The sequence below is a fragment of the Lindgomyces ingoldianus genome (assembly GCF_010093535.1).
Source record: "Lindgomyces ingoldianus strain ATCC 200398 unplaced genomic scaffold BDR25scaffold_68, whole genome shotgun sequence".
NCBI lineage: Eukaryota > Fungi > Ascomycota > Dothideomycetes > Pleosporales > Lindgomycetaceae > Lindgomyces > Lindgomyces ingoldianus.
This window is the reverse complement of record NW_022985229.1, coordinates 9427-21781: the sequence shown is the minus strand read 5'-3', so window position 1 is coordinate 21781 and position 12355 is coordinate 9427.

The window sequence follows — 12355 nt, the reverse complement described above, 5'->3', positions numbered from 1 at the left end:
ATAACTTAATTTTAAAGTAGATCTTTTTTTATACTAGTTTAAAAAGTAGTTGCTACCCTAAAAAATAATAAAAAGTAAAATAGCCTACTTTTTAGCATTAATGCCTTAAATAGCTGTTGTCTACTTCTAGTTACCTAGCTAGACTGCTTTTAGCTGTCCTTATCTTTTTAAACTTATAACAACTGCTCTAGTAGATATTTAGCCTATTATAAACCTTATTTATTAAAGTTATACATGTTATTATTTTAAATGCTATACTTAGCTTTAATATTCTCTATAAGGTTAAACTAGCTTTAAATTACTATAAAATCTTTATAAAAAGCTTTTTTATAGTTATAGTTATACTTAAACTTTACTTTAAGCTCTAAGTAACACTTAATAAATATATTAAGCTAGTTTATGCTAATATAGCTTATATTATGCTTAGCGCGCAAAAAATTAGCTATATTAGCTATAGCTACTAGCTAAGAGAGAAATCCTTACACATCTAGCTTAAGTATGTGCTAAATAATTACTTACTTTTTATTATTATCTAGCTTTTATAAGTTAGCTGTATAATTAGCTTAAAAAGGTTATCTAGTGTATTAGTTACTTATTATCTTTTAAAAGACCTTGTAGATAGCTATAGCACGTTAGTTAAAAAGTGTTATGTTTTGTTTAAAAGCTTAAAGTATAAGCTACATCTAACATTCTTTTAACATATTTAAGTAGTGTTGTTAGAAATGCATTAGTGTAAAAAGAGTAGTGTAGTAGGGTCTTAGCAAAAGTAAGCAACTTAGGTGTGTGAGCAACTCGCCTATGAAGTACGTTAGCAAATTCTACTAGTATCTATTAGCTACTTAATTAAGGCGTAATTAGTTAATTTAAGCGCTGCTATAAAAAGTAGTAAATATGCTATATAGTTTTTAGCTATAAGCAAGGCGCTAATCTAGCTACTAAAGTTAACCTCTACTATGCCCTACGCTAGGCCTCTTAAGCCTAGTACAACAACCTTTGTAGTAATATAGTCTATTGCTGCTTCTGCTAAGCTAAAATCTAGCCTACACAGAAACTAATCTGTCTACCTAATCTAGAGGAGCAGCCTTAGCAGGAGCTAGAGGAGCTATACAAACAGGTATAGCACGCTGGCAGAATCTAGGACGCTATAAGTCTTAAGAACTTCCTTAATCCTATTAATAAAAACAATAAGCTTAATTAATTTAACTTTAATATAGTAGACGCTATTATAAGGTACAGCTAGCTACTAGCTATAGTTAAAGAGAAATTAAAAGATAAAGAAGCTCCTGTACAGATACCTACCCCTGCTAAGGCAGAGCAGGCTCTTAAGTTACTACTCTTATATTAAAAACATATAAATAAGACAACTTCTTAGCAGATAAAGACTCTACAGCAGCTGTATACTAAAGCAAAGGCTTAGAAATCTAAGCAGGCTGTCTAGGGCACCCTAGATGGTTGGCTTACGTAACTATTTTGCTATAACAATATTTCAATATAACAATATAATCCTAGCTCCCCGTTTGTATCGCGCCATCGAGAGTTGACGGTACAATTATCGTACGACGCCGTAGTGAAGGCAGTCGCCATGGAGGGCAGTCGCGATACAGTCACGTGAAACGACCCTTCACTCCTTAGATCTTTAAAAAACATCGTACAAATGCGTTATAGTATGTTTTGCCTAGTAAAATACTATAGTGTTTCATACCCAAAATGCTCCTAAGCGATTGGCGATTAGTTTTTTCCCTTCACCAGCTAACAGTCCGCCGTACGAGTCCCTCGCGCACTAGCCCTATGCGCGACCAGCTTGCAACATGCTGCAATTTGTTGCAAAATGCTGTAACATGCTGCAATTTGCTGCAACATGCTGCAAAATGCTGCAAAATGCAGCAATTTGCAGCAACATACTGTTCGAGCTTATTGCTTGTACTATGTAGCAGCTTTCGTCAAACGTTCCTCCTGTCTTGACAGTAGGTGCGCATATCTGACACACCCCCTTAGCTTAGACATGCTTTAAGCTGGTTCCTAATTGCGCAACCTTAGTATGCTTCTAGGGCTTCTATTCTTGCTTTAATCTCTTCTATATCTGCTTTCTAACTAACTATCCTCTCCCTGACGTTAACTAGCTAAATTTGCTAAAGAAAGCTTGGCTATTTGCTAGCTAGAAGCGCTTTAGTAAGTCTGTCTGCAAGCATCTTGCTAGAGGGGACATAGACAACCTTAATTGTTTGTTAAGAGACTTCCTGTCAGAGCTAGTAGTTATAGATGTTAACATGTTAGAGCTTAGTTTAAAGTTAAGATATCTCTTTATTTACTAGTTAGATTGTCTACTTGTTGTTACACTAGATTATAATAGTTAAATTAAGTAGCTTAACCTACAGTTTATTAAGAAGCATTCTTATAAACATAGCTTCTTTAGCAACTTAGGACAGTGTAAGTAATTCTGCTTTTGTTGTTAATGTTGTAACTATATCTTATTTATTTACTTGCTATGCAATCTATCTGCTAAATAGTTAAATAACATAGCTCTAAAAGCTCTTTTTATTTAGTGTATTATCTATAAATAACGTATTGCTTACTACTATAAAGTAGTCTTCTCCTCCTAATTAGAGTGCGTACGTCTGTGTCGCATGTAGGTATAGGATGACTTAATCAGCTGCATCCTAATAGTTAGATGCGGGATTTGTGAGAAACTGTGCAAGGCGTAATGTAGCAAAGGCAATGTCTAGTCTTGTAGTAACTGCTGCGAAGAGCAGAGATCTAATCTTCTGCTAATATTAATTTACTTTTAATAGGGTTGCAAAACTAGATTGCAGCATAAGTTTAATCCTACTTATAAGTGTAGCATGCTATAGGTCCTTTCTGTTAGCTAGCCTAGCTATCTTATTAATATATAAAGCCTATAATAGCTAAATTATTTGTTGCTGTTAATTTTTAATAATCTTAACTCCTAGAAACTATTATAGGTCCTTGCCTTCTGTTAGAGTATACTTCTCTTATAACTAGTCTACTACATGCTGTGCATCTGCTTTAAAGCCTTTTTTGTACACAATAATAAAGTTGTCTACATAGAAAAAAACAAATATTCTAGCTTTAGTTATGTAGTAGGGTTTATATAAAACAGCTAAAAACCTAAGGCCTTTAAAAGTTATTATAAAATAGTGTTGCTAAAGTAGAGAAAAAATTTATAAGCTATATAGTACTTTTTAAAGCTTTAGTATTATACGTAGTTTCTAATAGCCTTTTAGCATCTGCATGTAGATATTGCAGTTAATTACTGCATGTATAAATGTGTTAGTTATATTATATTATTTAAGCTCTAGGTTAAAGCGTGCAGATATTACTATTAGCATTTAAAATAAGCGTTTTGCTAGAGTAGCAGTGTAGGTATCTTATATAGTAATATTTCTCTATTAATTACTATAGACTACTAGTTACGCCTTACATTTTTATAATTTATAGTGCTTATTAAGCTTGTAGGTGTACACCTACATATAATCTAGAATCTGCTATTTAGCTACCTTAATTAGCTTTATCTAGACCTTTGTCTAGGATTTTATTGTCTAATAACTATCTAGGTGTGTTCTTTCTGCTGCCTTAAACATCTTATATAAAGGGTGCTTCTTTAGTTACTTTTAGGTTAATAGTAAAGGTAGCAGCTAGCTTCTATAAAGTGTCTTCTTTTTAAATAGCATTCTTATTAATGCTACTTTATTTAGTGTTTTACTACTATGCTTTCTTACACTTCTAGATCTTATGCTAGCTATAAAGGCTATAGCTTATAGTATAGTTTTTAACAACTTTATTTAGCTTAGCTTTAGTGCTGCTCTAGCTATTAACTGCATAAGTAATGCTGTAGGTAGCAGAGTATTTAGAGAAGATAAATAGTTATCTCTAATCTTTCTTTTTTAATAGTAGCCTAGTAGGTCTACTTTATTAAAATTTAATGTATTATTTATAGTGTTGTCTTTATAAAATAACTTTATTTTTAGCTAATAACTAAGTGTTAAAAGCTTAATTATTTTAATATATATAGTAATTTTCTTTACTATATTATATATAAGGTTATTTATTAGGTCTTTAGGCTTACTACTAAAAATTAAGTGTTTATTAAAAATAACATTATATGTATAGATTACTTTTACTAGTAGTAGTATCTATACATAGTAGATGTTTAATAATTAGTACCTAACTAGATATCTAATCTACGCCTTTAGGTCTAGCCTCTGTAGCTTAGATTTATTCTAATGCATGTTATTAGTTATTATAAATACTTTATAGCTATAAGCTTTTAAATGTGTAAAGCTTAGCTTTTAAATTAATATAATAACTTTATTATTTAAAGCTACTTATGTAAAGAAGATCTTATATAGTGTCTTCTAGTTATTAGCATAGTTTAGCGTCTAATTATATAGGTATACGCCTGCTCTAGTAATATATAGCTATATGTTTTATAGTAAGTTAGCATCTAGTTATATAGCTTATAACTTCTTCTTATTTACACTCTTTAAGCGTTTAGCTTCTCTGTTCTAGGCTTGTGTATCTAGTGCTAAGGGCTTAATAGTTATTTTATGCAATGCTAGCTAGTGTTTTACCTCTAGTTTTACTATTATAATCTTATTATTAGCTTTAATAACTTTTATAGTAATGTTATAATAGTTTTTTAGAAAAAAAATAAAGATTATAAAAGCTTTAATAATTAATTTAGTAAGCTTATTATCTTTAAAGTAGAGGTCTTACTAAAGGCTAAAATACTTATTAGTAATTAGCATTTAACTTTACTTTTTTATAATGCTTTATGCTTTATATGCATAGAAATTAATTAATAGTCTCTTACTAGGTCTACTGTTGCTAATTTATAGTGTGTAGCTAATTTATTATTATATCTTAGCTCTACTACATAAGTTACATTAGACTGTTGTAATTTCTTTAATTTACACTCCCTTAGCTTACTATATAAAGTGTTAAAGTGTAGCTAGTCTAGAGTATCCTAGACACTTATGCTATAGCTTTACTAATGCCTTTTATAGACTATGTTTAGTTCTTGTGTTAATTATGTGTGTATAATATAAGCTTTTTTATAGTAGATAGTACTCTAACACTTATTAGCTATAGATTTTTATAAGATTTTTAATTATTATCTTATCTAAAGCTTTTAAAGTAGTTAGCTCTACTTATGTGTTCTACTAGATTCCTTTCTGTTGCAGTAGGCAGAACAAGACTAGGTTGCACAGCAGGTCTAAGCACAGTGTAGTGTTATGTAGTACAAGACTATATGCTTAACTATGTGTTCTATGCTTACTTTTTAGGCTTAGTGTAATTAATTTATAGCTTTAAATCTATATATAAGAGTTTCTAAACTAGATAAAGTCTTTTAGTGTTAGTAAATAATAGTTATAGATCTAATTAAGATTATTTATAATATAGCATATTAAGCTTAAGTTAAAGATAAATAATTCTTTTAGTAAATATCTATTCTAGTTTAAATTAACTATAGCTAGTAATATAGCTGCCTTAACTCTTAATACTTTCTAGCTTTTAAGTTAGTCTTTTTATATCTCTAGCATAGGTGTATGTAAACTTTTTAGAATTAGTATTTTTAAATTATGTCTATGCTGCTCTTTTAGTAGGCCTTAAAATTCTAAGTTATGCTTACACTTTAATGCTATAAGCTTTTTAACTCTCTTATTTAGCATCTACTAGTCTAGTGCTTTGTCTAGATAAACATAGAAGTAGTCTTTTAGTGCATAGATATGTTTATATATAGAATATTTAGTGCCTTTTATTTTAGTAAGTTTCTAGCTTAAAGATAACTTTTTATTATCTTTTTAATAATGTTAATATTAAGGTTTACTTTATTTTCTTAACATTATAACTTTTATACTACAGGTGTTTTTATTTATGCCTTAAGTAGTCTTCTTACTTTTAGTAAAGTATAATAAGTTATTTATTATAAAAGTAGCTTTATGCTTTTTTATATATATTAGATAATTTAACATTATATATTTTTAAAAGCGCTTTATTATTTTTTTTTAATTTATGTTTAGTGTAAACTGTCTACTTTCCTAAAAAGTTATAGACTAATAAGAGGTAACTTTATTTATAGTAGTTAAAAAGTCCTTTATAACAGCATTAAACTATGTTGTTTCTAGAACATTTTATGTCTCTGCTTCTATAGCAGCATAATTATACTCTGCTAGCTATAGGTCTTATATGCTTGCGTTTCTTAGCAGCTTTAGAGATGCATTATATTAGTTACGCACATGTTCTTGTTTAAATTAGTTGTTAACACCTACTGTAGCTTTAAGGTTTGTAATCTACTGTCTAAGTAGTTAATCTAGGGAACAGCATGTACACTGTAGATGCAGGCTAACTATTAACTAGATAAAGATAATAATCTATTAGAAGCTTAATTACTTTCTTTTATAATTATGTCTGTTACTCTTATACTTGTTAGCCTTAATCTTATAGTATTTAATAGCTTTTTTAAAGGCTCTAACACTGCTTATTAATAGCTTGTTTATGTGCGTAGGCGTTTTAACATTAGAGGCTGGTGAAAACTTAGCTATTAGTGGCATCTTTAGAGCTCTTGGTTTGGAGGTCATTTGGATGGTCAACTTAGGATCCACTTGCGGCCAGATGCTGTGCGCTACACATCTCGATTGCAGCTGCATCATCCAGGCTCTGTAGTCGGTGTGGTCTCGAAGGACGACTGTCGCGTCTTGAGGAGGCTGGGTGGCCATTTGTATCAATGGAGGCACTAAGACTCTTAATTGTAAGATTAAAGCACTGTTTCTAGGCTTCCTAAGATAAATAATAGGTTTAGATATGATGTATGGGATGATTAATTAATTGTGTTAATCTATTAATCCTTTTTCTGCTCTACTTGTGTTGCTCAGCTTTTGTTTTTCCGATCCGAGTCCCTCGCGCACTAGCCCTATGCGCGACCAGCTTGCAACATGCTGCAATTTGCTGCAACATGCTGTAAAATGCTGCAATTTGCTGCAACATGCTGTAAAATGCTGCAATTTGCTGCAACATGCTGCAAAATGCTGCAAAATGCAGCAATTTGCAGCAACATACTGTTCGAGCTTATTGCTCGTACTATGTAGCAGCTTTCGTCAAACGTTCCTCCTGTCTTGACAGTAGGTGCGCATATCTGACAACTGCTTAAAGCTTTATAATCTTATAGCCTACTTTATTATGTTAATGCTCTAGATAACTATTATCTACTTTTTATTACCTTACTGTATTACTTTTAGCTGTCCTTATTTCTTTAAAGCTGTAACAACTACTTTAGTTAATATTTAGCTTATTATAAAGCCTAACTTGTTAAAGTTATACCTGTTTTTATCCTAGATACTGTACTTAGCTTTTATGTTAGCTACTAGGCAAAACTAGCTTTAGATAACCTCTAGATCCTTATAAAGCACTCTCTTATAATTATACTTATAATTAAACTTTATTATAAACTTAAAGCAGTGCTTAATCTATATACTAGGCTAGTTTAAGCTAACCTAGCCTAGATTATACTTTGCAGGTAAAAAATTAGCTATATTAGCTATAGCTATAAGCCTAGAGGGAAATCTGCGTGTAATAAGCTTAAGTATGTACTTAATAACTACCTTCTTTTTAAGCTTAGTTAGATTCCTTAATTTAGGCTAGCATTCTGCTTGTGAAGACTGTCTAGCGTGTTAATTACTTAGTGTTGTGTAAAAGACATTATAGATAGCTGTAGCGCGTTGCAAGAAGAGTTTTAAGTCTTATTTAAAAGCCTAAAGAGTAAGCTATATCTAATGTTCTTTAGAAGATTTAATCTAGTGTTGTTGTTAAGGCATTATGTAGATAGGTAGAGTTTAGTAGGGGCTTGGCAAAAGTGGCCGGCCAACCTGTGTAGCCGGCTAACCTGTTAGATACGTTACCCTCTTTTTATTATTACCTAGCTTTTATAAGTTAGCTATAGAATTAGCTTATAAAAGTTGTCTAGCATATTTATTATTTATTATTTTTTAAAAGACTTTATACATAGCTGCAGCATATTGCTTTAAAAGTGTTATGTTTTATTTAAAAGCCTAAAGTGTAAGCTATATCTAATATTCTTTTAGCACATTTAAGTAGTGTTATTAGAAATATATTAGTGTAGAAAGAGTAGTTTAGTAGAGTCTTAGTAAAAGTAACGTGTTTTATCAGTAAGCTACGGACATTAGTAAGCTGCGCACCCCACTAAACCGCGCAAAACCGCGTCCACACCTTTAACTATAGCTTAACAACCACAAGCTTAATCTCTAGCAAAAGAAGGCAGACTTTAGCTTGCTCTTGTCTTAATTAAGTCTAACTCTTATCTATTAATTTATGCAGCTACTGCAGCCTATAACGTACTAAAATCTACCCTCTAAACGCGCCTCTATGGTATTCTCTTAAAACGCAAGACAATCTTAGTTAACTGTAAGCTATTGCCTATTAAAAAGTAGTTACTTGTCTTCTAGATCCTAGATCTTAACTAATGTAGCTTTCTACTCTATATTATTAACATGTGTTAAATAGCAAATGTTCTGCTTTAAGCTTGTTGCTAAAATCCTCTACTAATGCCTATAGGCAAGTGCTAGGTATTGCGCTTTGTTAACAGCTAGGTAGAGCTTTAGACAAAGTAGGACAGAAAGATACACTTCTAGCGCACTCTCTATTAGGATCTAGTTAAGTTTAGAGCCTAGTTTAAGCTAGTAAAGGACACGCGTTAGACGTACAGAATACTAGATAAAGATACTTATAATTTTAATAAAATAAGATTTATAATAAGGGTTACTAGCATGTCTATAGTTGTTACTAGCTCTAAGACTGTTAGTTAAGCAGTTACTATACAGCCTAGTAATTATAACTAGGTTACTATAATTAAGTGTATTAACATGTCTAGCTAGTCGCTTCTACTACTTATTATTTTGCATAAAAAGCTCTACTAAGCTAGCTAGTATTATAATATCCCTAGCAACTAGACGCTTATAGTAAGTAATAACAGCTAGACAACTAACTACCTTAGCCTAGCCTAGCTTAAGCACTTTAACAAGCAGACAAGAACGCGTACAGCAGGAATCTATTGCCTGCTTATAGTAGATGGCCACAGCAGCTATGCAACGCCTAAGTTTAATTAGTACTATATAGAGAACAAGATTATTAGTCTTTATATACTAGCTTACAGCTCCTATCTCTTATAGCCTCTAGATGTTAGCTGTTTTGCGCCTTTTAAGTAAGTGTATAGACACTAGGTGTTAGAGCTTACTTATAATTAGATTTTTTATATTAATAAGTAAGACTTTCTTAGAATCTATAAGCATATTAGGCCTATAGTATTTATAGAGTAGATAATTAAAAGCAGCTTTTAAGCAGCAGGTTTAGTCCTATACTGTCCTAATTATGTCTTATTATTGCTTACTGTTGTCTGTACACTGTCTCTACTAGCGCAAGAAGCTAATAGTAAAACGCGCTAGACTGCAGAGACGCCTTATACAGTTGCTTAGCTACAGTAGCAGGCTTAACTAATCTATAACTGCTTTAGTTATTAATTACAAAGCCCTACTAGCTAAGTAATAGCTTAGCTTGTTAAAACATGTTAGATAGTAATGCACTTAGTAATAATTCTTATAGAGGAGAACACTAAGCTGTGTTAGGCTAACTATTGCTAAGAGCAGAAGAAGCAACAGTAACAGCAGTATATTGCTACAGGAGGGACTCTCACAGGCTAGGAAGGTCAGAGGCTGGCTGCAAAGGCTGATAGGTTGGTTAAGGTAGATGCGCAGGCTTAGGCATTGCAGGCATATTAACAAGCACCACTAACCTGCTTAAGGTGCTATGTATAAGGCTATAAAAGGAATTAATGTAGAAGCAATTAGGAATATTTTATATATATACTTATATAAGTTTAATTTAGTTGCTGTTTAGTTATCTATTAAAGAGGCGCACGCGGTTTAGTAGGGTGCGCAGCTTACTAATGTCCGCAGCTTACTGATAAAACACTTTAAGTAACTTAGATGTGCAAGCAACTTGCCTGTAGAGTATGTTATCTACTTTTTATTATTATCTAGCCTTTGTAGGTTAGCTGTAGAATTAGCTTAAATAGGTTATTTAGCGTATTAGTTATTTATTTATTTCTAAAAAACTTTATACATAGCTGTAGCATGTTGCTTTAAAAGAGATATTTTTTAAAAGACTTTATACATAGCTGCAGCATGTTGCTTTAAGAGTGTTATGTTTTATTTAAAAGCCTAGTGCATAAGCTGCATCTACTATTCTTTTAGCGCGTGTAAGTAGTGTTGTTAGGAATGTATTAGTGTAGAAAAGGTAGTGTAGTATGGTCTTAGCAAAAGTAAGCAACTTAGGTGTGTAAGTGACTCGCCTGTAGAGTACGTTAAGTGCTAAGCCTAAACGCATTTTTTCTTCTACATGTTATATAATTTTATAGGAAAAATTATAGCTATCTATAAATATAATTAAGTAAATAAAATGCTTAAAATACTAAAAATTAGTAAAACGTTTAATTTTAAGCTATAAACTTTAATATAGTAGTTATATAATATCTAAAATGTAATTAAGTAGTAAGAATTATAAGATTCTTAATTGCGTTTAATTATAATTAATTAAACCTAATTGTAATAATTCTACTTAAGTAATTAATTAGGTGACTGATTGATTACTTGCGATTACGTGATCGATAACAACCCTGCCATCGATCCTTCTACTAGAGTGAGCTTGGTACTAAAGCTAGGCAGAACTTGTCTACAGAATTTAGCTGGGGATGGAGTGGTAGCTAGCAGAAATTGCCTAAATACGCTTCTGTACGCGTGTCTTTAGCCGTCTGCGAAAAAGAGTTCACTCTAAGCCTCTTAGTTTCTAACTTGTAAAGGAAGCTCCTACAAAGGATTAGAATAATGGTTAGAACACGCTATATCGTGCGGTAATTCAAGCTTACAGTATCCCGGAGGATGTGAAAAGCAAACTAGAGAAGGCATTTGCCTATAAAGAGCCATGGTTGTGGTTGTTCTACGGCCCGCTCAGCACCTAGTTAGTTGAAGAACTGAAGAAAGCCTTTGATTAGCTAATGGTGAACTCTAGCGTCTGTTCTGTGCGGAGTTGTGCACTTAATAAAGTCTTAGAGATTGAGATCTATAGTTATGCAAGGTCCGGAAATACAGATTTCAAACGTCGCCGGGTCTCTCCACGGATAGGAGTAATGGGCCTAACTTCTGTCGCAATCTTGATACGGAAATCTTCCTTCACTGATCCACAACGGCCCCTACGGCCTTTACTATGGCACCTACTGCCATTGCCATAGCTCTTACTGCCTCTGCCGTCATAAATACAAATAAATACTCAGCAGCAGAGCACTTAGACCAGAACAATGCGCTTCACTTCAATAGCTTCTAACATAGCTGCATGATCATGCCACCTCTATATGCCACAACTTCCTCTGTCGTGATGATGACTTACGCTGCCCCTAGGCGAGAGGAAGTTAACAAGTCTAGACCTGCAAGATAGGCACATTCAAAAGAGTGGCGGGCTCCGAACGATATCTGTTATGCAATAAGAATATCCACGTGGGGAAGCTCCACCACACCCAGCGAGTAGGGCGCTTCTTTCAAACAAGGACATCAACACTCCGTATCTAGCGTCCTTTCTTCGTAACTAATAACGTCGGTCGCCGTGCGCATGCACTCTGTACCTCGCCGCAGTAACTGTGAATAGTTTTTATCCACCAGAAACAGAGAAAGTGTTGCGATGCAGATGCACTGCGTAGCGGCGGCGCAAAGGATTCTGTGCCGCAATTTCGAGTGATTGCCATGTTTGACATTGCCAGCCAATCAGGATAACACACGGACGCAGCAATGTAGGTTATGAGACACGAACAACGACACTAGTGTCTGGTTCAACTGTAAAATATGTGAACGGGTCTTTGTGCTCTAAGGCGCGTACATTCTCTGAGCGGTTATCAGGCATCCGCCCGACGCGGCCGGCAGCGTTAACCTGGGTTACCTGGCAAGTAGCTTTAAATACGTCTCTTCTGTGCCTCTTCAACTTCCCGAAGTCCGACGCGTCTTCAACACTCGGGGTCACCGAAGATATCAGTGCACTAAAGCCCTCAAGGTAAATCTCAACCGCCGTAGATCAACCTGCAATGCATATTAGTAAGTGTCGGAGCCGTACCAGTATTAGATTACGTGTTGCAACTTCAATGTCTTCCAAACGCTGATCTAATCCTGTTGTTTTTCAATACCCAGGATGTTTACAGTAGTCACGCATGACTCACACGATAGTCACATGTTACCAAGACTGACCGCCTTTTTGCATATATGTATACTCCTAGGTACACTCC